Source organism: Pongo abelii, chromosome 4 (assembly GCF_028885655.2).
Source record: "Pongo abelii isolate AG06213 chromosome 4, NHGRI_mPonAbe1-v2.0_pri, whole genome shotgun sequence".
NCBI classification, from domain to species: Eukaryota; Metazoa; Chordata; class Mammalia; order Primates; family Hominidae; genus Pongo; species Pongo abelii.
In genome coordinates, this window is record NC_071989.2 from 105,983,486 (window position 1) to 105,995,767 (window position 12,282).

At 35.3% G+C, this 12,282-nt stretch overlaps 1 long non-coding RNA gene across 2 annotated transcripts in view; it reads right to left on the reverse strand.

The window, feature by feature from the left end:
• LOC134761413 (uncharacterized) overlaps nt 1-12,282 on the reverse strand; it is a 116,549-nt gene that overhangs the window by 6,360 nt on the left and 97,907 nt on the right. Inside the window, exon 3 of one of the 2 annotated variants that reach the window (XR_010139999.1) lies at nt 587-754. This is a non-coding gene — a long non-coding RNA (uncharacterized LOC134761413). Of the gene's footprint in view, nt 1-586; nt 1,026-12,282 lie in introns of those variants that run through there. The other variant, XR_010140001.1, reaches the window with a different exon arrangement.

Genomic DNA, 12,282 nt, shown 5'->3' on the forward strand with positions numbered 1-12,282 from the left:
TTTCTGGATATTTTCTCTCTTCGATTCAGCAAAATAACTGTCACCTACCATTGACAAATGCCTCTAGTCAGGGCTGATCCCAATCAATGGTAGAATGTTGGTGAGGTTTGATCCAACCACCTTTCTGTTTAGTTCTTGCTCTAAAACCCAGAGACCCAGTGCTTAGAGACCATCCTGTATGGGAGGAGCAGCTGCCTATGTATTCTTCCTGGTTTAGGATAACGTACAGTTTCCCAATTTATCGCTTCATTAAACTCTGTCTACTTGATTTCCATTCTACCAGACACTGAATGTGGCAGCCATGAGTGGCACACTCAGGAAACCAATGCAATGGCTTCCTGAAAAGGTACGAATCTCAGCTCAAATGATCAGTTTTTATGAGGTACTTTAGGAAGTATTTAATATGGGAAAGTTCTAACAACTTAAGGAGGGTCCATTTGAAGGTGAGGGTCTGTTTCTCTCTCCCTTTCTAATCACACCTCATAAGTCATTATTGGCTCTGCTTTTTTAATGCTGCCCTTGCCTAGAGTATTAAAGACAAAAATAGGAAAGTAAAGGGAAGTGGAAATTATTCATCAATATTTACTCTTCTTTCTATGTGTCCAGGGCACAGACACAGAGCTGTGGCATTCTGATGCATCTCTGGTTTCACCAGCTGCGGAAGTGCAGGTATATGTTTTCTTGATACTGAGAGGTTCTGTAGATACTTATTATTGACTTTTTCCTCTCAACGGTCTTCTGCTCTTGATGTTTCCTGCAACATAGGTAGATGTTTTATGGCAGGAAGCTATAGAATTGAGCCCACTGGGAATACTTTTATTAGAACCCAGCATGGACTGAAATAAAGTTCTATTGCAATTGGGACAATTTGCAAGCTCTCCTACTTACTAGTACATTCCTAATCTCCAAAAGTTCATCTCTTCCCTACACACAAAGCAGCCTGGGGAAATGTCGGTTGACGTATGTAAGTAAACCACAATTATGTCTTATTGTGCATGATCAGTCTATTAAAGGGGTAGATTCATTATGTACTAGAGACAAAGGTATTTTCCCTCTTTCTCATTACTCTGACATCTAAAGTGCTAATAAAGGTTTTAAAATAATGTATGAGCAAGCACTGGATCCTTTCTTCTCCCAGATCTACCTCTTCAGGTCCTCAAATCAGATCCCTGATATCACAGTATGTGAATCCCCCATTGACTGAATCTCTGGACAGCATACAAAGTGGAGTATTGCTGAAATCACTTTCCTCTGCAGCTGCAATTTAATAATTCCAAAATAGTTTATCAAGGCAAAGAAAACATAGATTTATAAGAGCATTTGAAGGAAAATTTATTCTCACCATGTCTAAACTTCTCAACAAAAAGAAATATTTAGAAAATTCAGGATATATAGATTTTTTTTTCTGACTTCAAACACAAACCTGTTCATTACTTTGTTCGTGCTAATATTTTACCAGAATCTCTGGTGGTACTGAAACTTAACATTATAAAGTTTTGGTTGTTGATGTTATTTTTTTACATTCACCTGAAAAATGCTGAATATGACATGATCAGAAAGTATTATTCCTTAATTCACTTACCAATTGTGATATATGTTGGAAAACATTTGCACATAATTCTTTGCTAGATAATGAGTTTCTGAGAAGGGGAATGAGAAAGGCAATATTTACAAAGACTATTTTGCTGTAGGAGACATTTTCCTAAATTATTTTATTTCTTTCTGACAATTTATTTAAAGATAATTATTGCTATATGGGACAATTTGGCATACAGAAAAAACATAGATGATATAGGTAGCAGCTGAGTACTTTGATATCAAAGGTTTGTATGAGCCTCTTTCTAATAATAAGGAATGGAAACAACCATGTTTCTCATATGCTTTTCTGAGCTATCAATTTATAAATAATTTATTTGTATTAAAACCATTACTGCTTTCTTTTAAATCAGAGGAGAATATAATTAGAAAATGTTTAATGCCACAGAAGCATAATAATGAATTTGAAAACCTGTCCTTTATCTCACAAAATCCACATAAGACATGTGCCACTTGCACATAAAACAAAGCTGTTTAATCAGTATGACTGAAAGATCCTCAATCCTCGAAGCAGAAAAGGTTTAGAACAATATTGTCCTAGTGATGATAATAATAATTAGGTGCCATAAAGAATTAAGTAAAACCTACAAAGCTGGTGGTAGAAATTAATGTTTTCCCCAAAGTATTAGTTACACATTGATTCTTGTAATGTTTTAGCCTAGGATTATAGGAAAATGAAGCTTAAAAAAGCATGAACAATCATCTCAGAACACATTTTTGGGAATTGTTCCTTTATGAATTTTGGAATAATAGGAAATATAACTAGAAGAAAAGAGGAAGATAAAAGCAGAGAGGGATCTCATAAAAAACTGATGACCTTATTTTGTACATAGCAAAAGTTAGGCAGAAAAAAATTCCATTATTGGAACATTCAGGGTTCACCTCTCAGGACAATAGTCCCACGCTCTGTGCCACACAAGGACAAAAAAGTCAAAAATTAGTCACATACATGTACAATATTAATTGTAATCAGAAGTTTATATTCAAATTCCTCTATTTAGCAATATTACTTTAACTATTATCAAAGTAAAGCAGAGTTTAAGTTGGGACTGAAAAGATAAAAGCAAATATTGCACCACTTCATAATTCATTCTGCATAATTTTAATTGTATCACATTTTAAGGAGTAGCATCTTACTATGTAAAAAAAAATGCATTTGACAAATACTTCTATCTCTGTTGATGTGACTGGATGCATTAGAAAAGGTTTGTTCCAGGACAGAATGAACTGCCTGCTTCCAAATTCTCTTTGTAAATCAGTTAGCCATTGTTCTTTTATTGTCCTTTATGGGAAGGATATTCAGGTTGTTGAGGCAAGTGTAGATTCATCCGCCCTGGAAGGAACATTTTTACCCAGCTTTTCCTTGAATCAACCCTTTTTTCTGAATTATTAGTAAGCCATATTTCCAACAATTATAGTAAGTAGATCTATGAGAAAAACAACAAAAAAATGCTCTCGACTTTTTAGTGAATGTATGCTGGGGTCAGTTTCTTAATTTTAGTGATTGATTGTTCCCCAAAATCAATAATTACAGAATCTGTATGAAGAAAGCAACTGCAAAGCTGCTGCTACAAGTAAGTAAAATACTACCCTCACATAAAAGGTCTCTCAAATGAATGGCTCTGTGCCCATTAGAGAAACTCTGTATTGTGATAAAACTACTGCAAATGTATGTGAAGAGCATAGGAATGTCAAGCAAATTCATTGTCTATAGTTATTGCTTTCTTAGTTCTCTAAACTTTACTTACTAAATAATTAACACTAAAAACAAAACAAAACAAAACAAAAAACTGCAACAGGGAAACTACTTTTCAATGTGATTCTAAATCTGACTTCCGCACATATTATAGCATTACTGTTCTCTGTGCTGTGATTTTGATTCAATTACCAACATTTTGTTTCAAAATGGAGTAGAACCCAATTCTGCAGAATGTAGTGCCTTAATTACCCTTCATTTACAATATTCCCTTTCTTTTAACCAGGTTAGTACTATGAGTTAAATTTGAATAAGCACATACCAAAATATTTTATTATTTGATATTTAAATATGTGTTTACCTTAAGTACTTTTGAAGAGCCTCATTGTATTCCTTGAAACAATTAAGCATTATACCTTTAAAAAAATTATTTGACTATTCTTTGGATATATCTTAATGGGGGAAAAGTCAGATTTCAAATGTGTTAGCAAGATATCTTATTGCGACTTTTAACCATGAAGTTTATATTGATGCAAAGGCTCCATTTAAAAAGAAAGTTGCCATAATAGGCAACTCATTTTAAATCTCAATACATAATTGACAAGGCTAATCCAATTTCTTTGAAGGAAGGCTCAACTTCCAATCATGTTTTTCCTGAAAAACCCTAATTATTATATTTTACTTGTTCTTTAGTGGAATAAACCAGACTTTCTCTGCTGTTTAGTTTAGAGCTATAATGACTGTCCAGATACATAAACCAAAAACTGGCGAAGAGCTTGTGCCATTGTCCAGTGAATTCAAGTTTTAGGAATAGTCACATATTCATGGAACCAATGTTTATCGAACATCTACAATGGACAAGGTACACTTTTGGTATTGGAGAGCAACAATAAACAAAATAGACAACACTCCTTACCTTCATAGAGCTTGCATTCTAGTTGCAGAAACAATAACTCAGGAAAAAATTAAATATTTATTATATTCTTTATAAAATTTCTAACAAGGAATAAAAGCCTAAGAGTGAAAAAGGAACATGTGTGCATGGGGGCAGGGTGAGGGGGTGGGGCAGTGTCTCTATATATGTTAGCCTAGAAAAAACTGCTTCCAGATAATTCAATAAATGCATTGAACTAATTCAGTTTATACCCTGAGAGAAACACACCACTTTATTAAAGAATCAAAATGATGTTTCTTCCAATGAATTCTGATGAAAATGTGGTAAGAAACATGCTTTTCAAGAAGTATATTTGAATCTAGTATAATAAGCAGAAAATAAATCTATTACATTGTATATTGATATGTTCGGGATAGTTGGGTCTGTATTTACCATTATCTTTCACAAAACTGAAAGATTCTGAGGAACAACGAGCAAGTTGTTTCACCTCAGTTGGAGGTGTAGAATTGCAAATGAATTAACAGTAAGGGAAAAAAAATATTTTGGCTCCAAACTTCAGTCCCACATGTGTTAGAGTGGATTATAAAACACACAAGAACAAGTGATCTTTCAGGTTACTTGGCAAACTAAACTTAAGCATCTTAATATAGGAACCATAAAATAATATTGCACATTTTTGTAGTTCCAATAAGCACTTTGAATTATTTTTAAATAAATTTTTAATAAGTAGTTTTGACTGAAGGAAAACTATCATGGTAATGATGCAAAATATACTAAAAAAATAAGGAACTTTTCTCACTGAAAGACACTGGAAATACATATATCTGCCTTTGAAGAGATGTCAGCACATCACATTTAAGCCATCTAGTCTGTAGAAAGATGACAAGGTATCTTATACTTTCTGTAAGATATTTAATATCCCTCTATCATTTTCCCATCAGAATAATTTGTAAATTTCCCAAATCCATGTTCAAGTTACTCTGACTGTCAGGATTCTCAGAGCAGCTGCCAATTTCTAGTACCAAATGTAGAGAAGGATCTCTCATGACCATAAATCAATTCTGTCACCATTTGGGATTACATAAGGACATAGAAGGAAAGAGTTTGATCTGGACATTAAATCCAATTAACAATGAGCTAGACATTGGAGCAATCAGTCCCTTTTTCAGCAATCTCTCTTCTGAAGCATCCTTGGCCTGAGACCCATTGAGATGAAGGTCCTTGTGGGCTCAAAGACTACTCTCTCATAGCCAATATTTGGACCTGCTCTCAGCAAGAGCCAGTGTTCCTATGATATAACCTCTTTCAGATTCTGGTCTTAGCTAAACTACCTCTGGTGAGGAGTGATCTGTGTGTGAAATCTAATGAAGTACTCAGCAACTGGCTTCTAAAACCTGGGTCCTGCTGGAGGCAGATGAGTTTTATTAAAACGTTATCAAGCCACTAATTTTGTTATTTGAAGAGCCCCACTAAGAGTTGCTTACAGAATTCTTTGCTATTTTTCAAAGAACTAAGAAGCAAAAGTTGGAATTTTTGTTAGCGGTGTTTCATCTTTCAGATACGATCATTCTTGCTCAGCATACCCACCTTCCTCACTAAAATGAAAGAGAATAATTCCCGTAGGAGTTAAGCTGCCTCTGCCAATTTCATTTTCACTAGAACCAATTTAGAAAAGACCATAACATCTTTTATTTTTCAGCAGAGTTTTTCTGTCTTCCTAAACACGGGTGTGCTTAGCCAATTATTGCGAACATACGGATCTTCCATATTTATATGATTTAATATCAGTGATGACAATCTATCTCAAGGGAACTGACTCATGTAAGAAAAAAAGTTTTCTGAATTTGGATTTTTCAAAAAGGTGGCCAGGGTTTTCTTCTCTAAGGGAAAATCCCCTTCAAGCTGCCTGTAGAGATGTGTTTTCTAATTATGTGTAAGGCATGCCAGGAGGGGCCTGACACCTGTGTAGGGGAGAGATTCTGAGTACTGTGGTAGTGACCAGGGTCAGGTGGCTCAGGTTAGAGATGCCAGGTGTACACGCCCCAGGCCAGTTTCACAGGCAGCCATTGTTTCCCCAAATCTAGACAAGACCAGAATGTCAGTGATGAACAACCTCGAGGGAGCTAGTTCTCACAGCGCTGTGTATCCAACTGTGTTGGAAATTACCCAGGGAAGCCTGTTTCAACAGGACTTCTAGCTGCAGTTGAAGGCCCAAAAGGTTCAAGGGAGTCTTTGAACTTGAGGATGCCTATCATTCCCAGGTTTTGAAAGCTTCTAAGAACTGCTAGCTGCCAGTCGCCAGGAAACAGAGAAAGGAAGTTAATAAGCTAACTCACTTTAGCCGTAATTTATGGCAGTTCGTGTTTTTCCCTGTCTTTTTCACACATTTGGAATGCAGTGTTACCACAGAAGGATCTGCTCCTTGGAATGTATTTTGAATCTTTTTTCTAATCCTTGCTTCACAGAGTTTCAAAATATCTGAAAAAATATATGCTTTTAGTTATTCCCGTTGGTAAAATTTCTATAGGATCTAGCCACAACAAGCTCATAGATACACCTAGAGATTAATAGACACATAGTCTAATAGACTCACCTTCATTTCTACTGACTTCTAGTGACAGGCACAGACTGCTGTATTGCATGACGCAGTGAGAGAACTTGAGAAAAATAATCCAAAATTGGAATGTGAGGCCCCATGCTGCAACTACCGCTTTAGGACCTGGGGATAGTTTTCTAACCTTTCTACAGTTTTAGATCTATAAAGTGGCCATAATGAAACATGCCCTATATCTCAAGATGTTTGCATATGAATCAAAGCAGATAATTTATTTAAAAGCTGTTTGATAAGGGCAATATCCTACAGAAATAAGCATTTTGATTTTTACAGACATGCTATATCAGGAGCTTTCCTAAATTTGGGTTATCTACTATTGAATATTTTATTTCTTAGGCCTGTTGCATTTATATAATTACATAATTCTCCACTCTGGGTGATAATTATATGTATATGAAGAAAAACCCTTGATAAAGGGAAATAGAAAAGGTTGGATATCTTCCTCCCCTAATGTTTCTCCCCTGAGGGTACCGTACCTGGCCATGGTGGACTAACCACAAGAGAAATGCACTGCAGACATTCCTTCATGCTTCTGAGTTTTTTTTTTAAACTATAAGAGTCAAAGCACCATGAGAAACATGCCATCTTGAAGGGGAAAGACCCATTAATTGAACCGGGAGTGGAGTAACTTCTAATGGGGAAAAACAATAAAAGGTAGTTAAAGATAGTGTTTTCAGAAACCTCTGCTCTGCCAATTCTCATGAAAAGTACATAAGTCATAGGACATTTGATTCTGGCCCTTAGGTGATTCGCAATTCAATGTGCCCAATCCTTCTGACCTCACTGACCAGAAAATAGCCAATGATATTATTATTAATAAAGCAAATGAATGTTGTTCATGTTTTATGTTGTTGTCGTATATCACTTAGGAGTTAATTAGGGATGAATGGGGAGTGTATGGCTGCTGAGTTGACAATGTGGTTTTAATATCACTACTGATTGTCTACTGTCAAATTTGCATCACATCACCTTATAAAGTTTCCTTCTTCATTTGAATAATCATAATTTAATTTCATAATGGCCAGCTATTTCTATCAAAGTATTTCTTATTTTTTGATTCTTAAATTGTTTAATTTTTCTTCCAAGACTTCCTCAGAATAGATTATCTAATAAAATTATTGGAAGAATCTACATGCTTCTTTTTTATTCCCAGTTAAGTTTTTGAGTTAAAAGTCTTGACTTCTAGCTCATGACAATTTTTTTGTGTGTGTTCTCAGGTCACTTCTCTACTTGTTGGGCCAGTTTATCATCTCTTGGTTTTCAAAGGTACTTAAACTACAACTTCCTCTGAAAATCAAATATTCTTTCTCTTTTTCCATGTCAAATACTTGCAGATAAAACAACACTGTGAATTCTCATTTTTAAAAAATACAGCTGTAGAAATAAGAAATATTATTTAAAACTTCCTCTGGAAGTAACATTATAAGTAAAACTTAAAAATGAATTACTATCTTTTAAAAGTAAATGTGAATCTAAACTTGATGTATTAATAATGGAAGGAAATCAACAAGCCAATAACAAACAACCCTGTTTAAAAAATGGGCAAAAGATACAAACAGACACACCTCAAAAGAAGACATACACGTGGCCAACAAGCATATGAAAAAACACTCAATATCACTGATCATTAGGGAAATGCAAATCAAAACCAAAATGAGATACCAACTCACACCAGCCAGAATAGCCATTGCCACAAAGTCAAAAAATAACAGATGCTGGTGAGATTGCAGAGAAAAGGGAATGCTTATACACTGCTGATGGGAATGTAAATTAGTTTAGCCACTGTGAAAAGCAGTTTGCAGATTTCTCAAAGAACTTAAAATAGAACTACCAATAGAACCAGCAATACCATTACTGGGTATATACCCCCCAAAATATAAATCATTACACCATAAAGACACATGCACGTACATGTTCATCACAGCACTGTTCACAATAGCAAAACCATGGAATCAACCTAGGTGCCCATCAATAGTGGACTGGAGTGTTGGGAGCAAGCCCTCCAAAATCTGGCCGAAAACTGGCCCCAAAACTGGCTATAAACAAAATCTCTGTAGCACTGTAACATGTCCATAATGGCCAAGCTGGAAGGTTGTGGATTTACGGGAATGAGGGCAAGGAACACCTGGCCCACCCAGGGCAGAAAACCGCTTAAAGGCATTCTTAAGCCACAGACAAGAGCATGAGAGATTTATGACTTAAGGGCATGTTCCTGCTGCAGTTAACTAGCCCAACCTATTTATTTAATTCGGCCCATCCCTTCGTTTCCCATAAGGGATACTTTTAGTTAATTTAACATCTATAGAAACAATGCTAATGACTGGTTTGCTGTTAATAAATACGTGGGTAAATCTCTGTTCGGGGCTCTCAGCTCTGAAGGCTGTGAGACCCCTGATTTCCCACTTCACACCTCTATATTTGTGTGTGTGTGTGTCTGTGTCTTTAATTCCTCTAGCACCACTGGGTTAGGGTCTCCCTGACCAAGCTGGTCTCCGCACTGGATAAAGAAAATGTGGTACATATACATCATGGAATACTACACAGTCATAAAAAAGAATGAAATCATGTCCTTTGCAGCAATGTGGATAAAGCTGAAGGCCATTATCCTAGGCAAATTGACACAGGAATAGAAAACCAAATACCGCCTGTTTTCACTTTCAAGTGGGAGCTCATTATTGAGTACAAATGGGCATAAAGACGATAATAGATACTGGGGTCTATTTGAGAGGGGAGTCTGGGAGATGGGTAAGGGTCAAAAAACTACCTATTGGAAACTGTGCTTATTCCCTGGGTGATGAAATAAGTTCGTATGCTAAATCCCCACAACATGCAATTTACCTATGTAACAAACCTGTACATGTATCTCCTGAACCTAAAATAGAAGTTAAAAGGAAAAGCAAAAAATGAAACAATTGGAATCACTTGGGGGGAAAAAAGACATAGTTGTGGAGAGCAGGATTTCAGAACAAAGCTGCTTTGAAAAATAGGGACATTGACACCCAGGATATGCAGAGGTTTGAAAAGGTACAGCAAATGTAAAGGATTCTTTGGATATATTTTTAAAAAGGGAAATAATTGATTTAATATAGGAATCACAGGACACAATTGCAAAAAAAAAAGATATAACTGCAAAAAATGTTAAAATTAAAGTTCCCGATATGTCTGACTTAACTAAAATTTGAACTTGCATTAAAGGAAGCAAAGACCAAGGAGATGACAATCTTTTTGGAAGAAAGCAAAGCCTAGCAGCTGGAGACCTGGAAGTCTTCCATGGACAACAGACAGACAGCTTGAAATATGGGAGTTAAATCAAAAGATTCAGATTAATAATGAATATATTCAGGTGGACTTAGCAAAACTAAGAACTTTAATGACAAATTGAAAAGTTCAGTGCATTTCAGAGTTAACTAGTAAACATGAGTCAAATTTCTTTAAGGCTGAATTAAATAAAAGGAAATTTCTAAGTTTTTCCATGAAGCTAACATCTGTATTTATTACAATATCATAGTAGAACAACATTAATGTGAATGAAATAATTATGTGAAAATATAACATCTACTACTGACATTTTGGAAACAAATGTCTTGAATAATCATTTCCACTGGTCCTGAAATCATGAGCATTTTAATTTTTATAGACCTTAATTTTTCTTAAGCCTTTTAATTTTAATTTTTATAGACCTTTATTTTTCTTAAATCAAGCCCATTTTAAGACTTATAAGAGCTTTGAATATAAAAACAACTTGTTTATGTAGAATAGTGGTTCTCAAACAACTCTACACATTGGAATACTGTGTGGAATTTTAAAAACACTAATGCCTGAAGTCCAGGCCTGGAAATTCAGCTCTAATTTGTATGGAAGTGCAGTCTGGGAAATGGGGGCTTTTTAAAGCTCCTCAGGTAACAACAATGCACAGCCATGTTTGCGAACCAATGACGTAAAAGGAATAAGAAAAAAAAATCAGTTGATGCTTGTTTACAAGAATACAGAAAGCTACTTTAGCACAATCACCTGCTTAATGCACTGTCTCTTCAATTTATTTTCCAGCTGGGACTGAAATTATTGACCACAGAGTGTTTATGCAGTTAGTAACACTCATTCCAATTAAATAATTTTCTTTCTGTTGTTTCTTTCCACAGGGTTGCGCAGTAGTAGCTGATATTCTAAACAGGTGTCTCCATTAATGTGAATTTGCAAAACCAAATATCAACAGAGCTGCTTGTTAAATATGCCAATACTGTTTGTGATGGCTTCTAGTTCTGTCCTTTGGAACTCACTGTGAGCCGCCAAGAACAATTAATAACAGGCATCTGCTGCTCAAGTTTACTATATAAGAATTCCAAAATGATTTTAATCATCTTTTTGGTAACAGTGCTTTTTATCAAACAGAAAATTATCCATGCAAATTATTAACTTTCAACTCATGAATAACACTGAGGAATTTTATACAATCTTAGAAAAAAAACATTCCTCACTGATGACCTAAAAAGTACTCTCACTTTTTCACAGATGAGAAAATTAGCCCCAAGAGGTTGATGTGACTCACTTGTTACCACATATCCAAATGAGACAAAGCCCTACCTGGAACAAACACCATCTGATTCTCAGTCTACTATTCTTTCTGTAATACAATAGCTTCTCTTGGAGATTTCAGAATACTACAAGTAAATATTTTTTAGTTGCTGGAATCAGACTTTCTATAAACTTAAAGGCTATTTTACAACCTTGATGAAAACATAAATTGATTTCTCAGGGTTCTTATATTTCTTATTGGTGAAACTTGTATCAAAGTTAACTATTAAAAGAAAGTGACCAACATTTAAATTTCTCAAAAGCTTGTATCACATTTCACCAGAAATAGTTCCATTAATTGAATGTATTTTTTGAAACTGTTGATTGGTTCTATTAATGTCCATTTCTTAAGTATACCTCTAATTTGCATCAAAAGTTCCAACATTTCATCTAATGAGAGACAAGAGAGCCAGTCTAAAGCCCAGTTTCCACTTATGAAATAGAGTTCACGAAACATGGCTCTCATTCATGCAGCAGCTTACACAGCCCTATGATGGGGCTGCTCTTATATTGTATTTTGGAGGACTCTCAAATTCTCACCAGCATTCAGACCAGTGTGGTTAGCCTCTAAGCTCCTATTTTAGTTACGGTGCCTTCCTTTTGCCCCTATATGACATTATTTGTAGCTTAAGTTAAATTTTCTTGACAAGCATTACCATATTCACAGCTTTATATTGAAGATCAAAATTTCTAGTCTGTGCAGCTGCCTTTGCAAGGTTTTATTTGCCCCTTTCTGTGACTGTGTTTTAATAGAAGAATTGTAGAACAGCAATGGACTTTATCTTCACATGAACCTCCACAATTTCAAACTCAGAGAGTTGTATTATATTTCCTTTATACTCTTCAAAGAAGGAAACCGTGACATCCCCTACTCAGGTATTGCTATGTGACATGTTATTTCTAAATACA